The sequence below is a fragment of the Theropithecus gelada genome, chromosome 4 (assembly GCF_003255815.1).
Source record: "Theropithecus gelada isolate Dixy chromosome 4, Tgel_1.0, whole genome shotgun sequence".
NCBI classification, from domain to species: Eukaryota; Metazoa; Chordata; class Mammalia; order Primates; family Cercopithecidae; genus Theropithecus; species Theropithecus gelada.
The window spans coordinates 32,878,786-32,884,552 of record NC_037671.1 but is presented as its reverse complement, the minus strand read 5'-3'; positions in this window follow the sequence as shown (position 1 = coordinate 32,884,552).

Sequence of the window (5,767 nt, the reverse complement as noted above, 5' to 3'; positions counted from 1 at the left end):
GTTTGTTACACAGCAACAGATAACTCATGAAGCCCTCTTATTTGTCCATTATTCTATAGAGGTTAGCTACACCTGTTTTATTTCCTCCCATTTTGATAATATTAGCCATATATAGGATTTCTAGTTTCTCAACAACTATTCTTTTCTTTATTTTAGTTTCTTCTCTCCTTTGTTCCTTCCCTTTCTCCTTCCTTCTGTCCCTCCCTCCCTCTTTTTCTTCTCTATTTCCACTCAGCCTCTCACCCTCCCTCCTTCTCATTCCCCTTTCCTTCCCTTTCCCCTTCCTTCTTTTCTTCTTTCACTTTTCCTTCCATTCCTCCTTCTTTCCCTCTGTTCCTCCATTTTTTCCTTTTTCTTATGGAATTTTCCTAAATATAAAATAACCCTATGTGATTGTGCTATAAGTAAGCATTTTCTGAATCTATATGCCAAAAGTATAATGCCACGGTATATAAGAAACAAGTAAACAATAGAAGTTATTAACAGAGTCTGAATGAAAATGCCTGCTGTAATTCTACTGCTAAGACAGTGACTTTTAACTCAATTCCTTTGACGCAGTATTTTCAGAACACCTCATCAAGTATTACACATTTATTGTAAAAGTTTAAATAGCCACAATCACTGTGGAAATCATATTATCATTATCTAGTATGATTAAAGTCCATACAACATATCATCCAACCAACTCATTCCTAATCATTCACTCTGGGGGGCTTTCTTACCTATGTGCACAGGAGACGTGCACACTAATGTATATGGCAAAAAGTGGAATCAGCCACATATACATCAACAGGAAAGTAGTGAAATTGTGGTATAACCATAAAATGTAAGCCTTCAGCAGTAAAAATGAGTGAATGACAGTCTCCCACACCACAGAGAACTCCTATAGGTAATTTGCATCATGGGAAAATAAATGCAGTAGTAATTTGCTGTACAGGAAGCTTAAAACCAGCAAAACTAACTGATATTTGGTTTGGGCATATAAAAATACTTATTGCACAAATCTTTAAAGAAATACAAAGGTATAATAATCACAGGTTCAGGATGGAGTCTCCTTCTGGGGAAGTGAATGGGCAGCAGCCCGGGGGAGCTTTACAGGTTCTGTGTTTTACACCAGTGCTGGGCACCCTGCTAGTTACTTGATTGTAATTCCTAAACAGAGTTTTCCAAATTAAAGTATACCTGGTTTTTGTAGAAATGAAAGAGAAAAGAATTTCAAAGTTCACTACAAGAATCCTTAACAAGAACTACTTACATTTGAAGAAAACCACAGTGAACTGTAAGGAGCCACGTGACAGAGAGGACCAGGATGCCATGAAAATGGTCTTGGCTACAAATAGGCCATTTGATCCTTGGCTCACTGGCATCTCTAGGTTTTCAATTATACAATGTTCAATCTGCTGTACAAGGTAATTCCATCTTGCAAAGGATCTGATGTTACATTTTACCACACATGGAACGGAATTAAACTTTTACAGAATTGAAAATGCACATCATTGATCAAAACAAATGAAACAAGAAAAGAGTAGGAAGGAATATCCAGTGATGGAATAGCAAATATGAATGGAAAACAGAATAGGACTGCTAAAATGAAAAAAAAATTGGAAGCACATAATAGAGTGCTATATGGAATCACAGTGGTGTCCAAATCACTTCTATCACATCTCTTTGAATACCACAACAAAAGATGCCAGTTTATTATAGAATGTCCACCGAATAGCCAGTTTTTGAAAAACAACTTGTTTCTCAATTCAAGCTAACCATTTGGGGCTATGGCATCAAATCGAAGTTATTGGCATCATGTTAAGCTAGATGTGCTGACCAAAGTATGAGATTCACATTTTTGTAAGTGGAAAGCAATTTGATTAGGCAATTTTTTTCTAAGTGAATGCAAGTTTATTAGAGAAGTGAAGAAACAAAAGAACAGCTACTCCATAGAGCAAAGTTTTTTTTTTTTTTTAATGTAGGCAAATGTTTAGTGAAGATGATATTTCAATAAGAAAATTGGTGCTTGGGGCATATTTCTACTAAATTTGAGACATCTTGGACAAAACAAAGACTTATTTTCAAGGCATTAGTTTTAAGGGACTGAAGTCTTGGAACTATTTGATCTCGTTACTCTATGTTCTCAACTGTGTTAACTCATTGAAGAGAACATTGTTCTTTAATAACAATGGTATTGGCAAGAAAAACTCAGAGATATTGTTGTATTTCCTTACTCTGTCTCAGCATCCAAAGCTCTGTGATTCTCAAACTTTTAATCACGAATTTAAAAAGAGAAGCTTATCATGGAATTAGAAAAAAACTATTTTAAAATTCATATGGATCCAAAAAGAGCTTGTACAGCCAGAAGAATCCTAAGAGGAAAAAAAAAAAAAAAAAAGCTGGAGGCATCAGGCTACCCGACTTAAAACTATACTACAAGACTACAAAACAGGCACATAAACCAATGGGACAGAATAGAGAACTCAGAAAAGAGACTGCACAACTACAACCATTTGATCTTCAACAAACCTGACAGAAACAAGCAATGGGGAAAGGATTCCCTGTTTAATAAATGATGCTGGGAGAACTGGCTAGCCATATGCTGAAAATGGAAACTGGACCCCTTCCTTACATTTTTCACAGAAGTTAACTCGAGATGGATTAAAGACTTAAATGTAAAACCCAAAACTAGAAAAACATGGGAAGAAAATCTAGGCAATACCATTCCGGACATAGGCATGGGCAAAGATTTTATGATGAGATTGCCAAAAGCATCTGCCACAAAAGCAAAACTTGATAAATGGGATCTAATTAAACAAAAGAGCTTCTGCACAGCAAAAGAAATTATCATCAGAGCAAACAGATATCCTACCGAACGGGAGAAAATTTGTGCAATCTACTCATCTGACAAAGGTCTAATGTTCAGAATCTACAAAGAACTTAAGCAAATTTACATGAAAAAAACAACTTCATTAAAAAGTGGACAAAGGATTTGAACAGACACTTCTCAAAAGAAGATGTACATGTGGCCAACAAAAATATGAAAAAAAGGTCAACATCACGGATCATTACAGAATTGCAAATCAAAACCACAAATGAGATACCATCTCATGCCAGTCAGAATGGCAATTATTAAAAAGTCAAGAAACAACAGATGCTGGCGAGGTTGCAGAGAAATAGAAATGCTTTTACACTGTTGGAGGAAAAGTAACTCAGTTAATCCATTGTGGAAGACAGTGTGGCAATTCCTCAAAGATTTAGAACCAGAAATACCATTTGACCCAGCAACCCAATACAGGATATATACCCAAAGGAATATAAATCATTCTATTACAAAGTTATATGCAAGTTTACATTCATTGCAGCACTCTTCACAATAGCAAAAACATGGAACCTACCCAAATGCCCATCAATGATGGACTTGATAAAGAAAATATGGTACATATACACCATAGAATATCATGCAGCCACAAAAAGGAATGAGATCAAGTCCTTTTCAGTGATATGGATGAAGCTGGAAGCCATTATCCTCAGCATACTAACACAGGAACAGAAAACCAAACACCACATGTTCTCATTTATAATTGGGAATTGAGCAATGAGAACACATGGACACAGGGAGATGAACAATACACACTGGGGCCTCTTGGGAGAGGGCAGTGGTTGGGGGATCATTAGCAAAAATAGCTAATGCATGCCAGGGTTAATACCTAGGTGATGAGTTGATAGGTGCAGCAAACCACCATAGTACACATTTACCTAGGTAACAAACCTGCACATCCTGCACATGTATCCTGGAACTTAAAATTAAATTAAAAGACAAGCTTAAAGAGTTAATGAAAAATAATTAGATAAAAGAAGCCTTTGATTTTCAAAAACCAGAAACAATAGTTTTAATTTTGCTTTTAACATATATTCAAATCCTTTGATACTGTTCCCTTCCAGAGATGCAGCTTAATTCCCTCGCTTGAGTGTGGCTTGGACTTAATGAGGCACTTCTGATATGGACTGGCTCTGTGTTCCCACCCAAATCTCATCTTGAATTGTCATTCAAATTGTACTCCCTACCTGTTGGGGGAGGAACCACATGGGAGGTGATTGGATCATGGGGACAGTTCCCCCATGCTGTTCTCATGATACTGAGGGAATTCTCATGAGATGTGATGGTTCTATAAGTGGCATTTCCCTGCTTCATTCTGCATTTCTCTCTCCTGCCACCATGTGAAGAAGGACATGTTTGCTTCCACTTCTGCCATGACTCTAAGTTTCCTGGGGCAGGCTCCTCAGCAATGCAGAACTGTGAGTCAGTTAAACCCCTTTCCTTTATAAATCACCCAATCTCAGGTATTTCTTTATAGCAGTGTGAGAATGGACTAATACAACTTCTAACTTATAGAATAATGCTGACATAACAGTTTGTGACTTTGTGTATAAAACATAAAACTCACTGCAGCTTCCACCTTCTCTCTCCCTCTGTCTCTGGGAACATGAGCTGCGGGGGAAGCCAGCTGCTGTGCCAAAAGCAGCCCTGCAGGAAGGTCCACGTGACTGAGAACTGAGGCCTTCTGGGACTAGATAACAAGGAACTAGACCTTTTCCAACAGCCATGTGACTGATCTGTCTTTCTTGTGAATCCTCAGCCCCAGTGAAGCCCTCAGATGATGCAGCCCTTGACTGACAACTGGACTGCAACCTTGTGAGAGGTCCTGAGCCATAAGCACTCTGGGAAACTTCTCCTGGATTCCTAAGCATTGGAAACTGTGGGAGATGATGAATATTTATTGTTTTGAGCTTAGTGTTATATAATTTGTTATGCAACCGTAAATACACAATACATTTTCACAAGACAGGATGTATTATTACACGTTAAATTACATTTGTTCCAAATGTATCATCATCATCATTATTGAGACAAGGTCACACTCTGTAACCCAGGCTGGAGTGTGGTGGCATGATCACCATGCACTGCATTGTCAACCTGCTGGGGTCAAGGGACCCTCTGATCTCAGCCTCCTGAGTAGCTGGGACTACAGGCATGAACCACCATGCCTGACTAATTTTCTAATATTTTTGTAGAGATGGGGGTTTTGCCCAGGCTGATCTTGAACTTCTGGAGTCAACAAATCTGCCTTCCCCTGCCTTCCACAGTGCTAGGATAGCAGGCATGAGCCACCACATCTGGCCTAAAGTAATTATAAGACATTAAACATGTAACTTAGTTTTAAAAGGTAAGGAGAATTTCCATGGCCGAAGAGGATGTAGTTTAATATCGTTCACAATGATCATTTTACTTGAACTTCAATTTCCAACTGTGTCGCAATTAAACACAAAAGGAAAATCCAACCCTTCCTAGGCTGATTCTATGATGGCCCCAACAGCCAGCTCGTGGTCATTCACCTTCCCCCGGTGATTCAACCAACTCTAATGTAGGTGCCGCTGTGAAGGGATTTAGCAGATATAATTAAGGGGCTCAATTAGTTTACTTTAGGCTGGGTTTCTCCTGCTTGGACTGTTCTAATCAGGTGAGCCCTTGAAAGGACTGGGTTCTTCCTGAGCATAGAGAAATGCAGTGTGAGAGGCATTCAGCATGAGGGGTTTCCTCCACCGTGGGCTTTGAAAATGAAGGGGCTGTGGGCCAGGTGCGGTGGTTCACGCCTGTAATCCCAGCACTTTGGGAGGCCGAGGTAGGCGGAACAAGAGGTCAGGAGATCAAGGCCATCCTGGCTAACACGGTGAAACCCTGTCTCTACTAAAAATACAAAAAAAGAAAAAAAAAATTAGC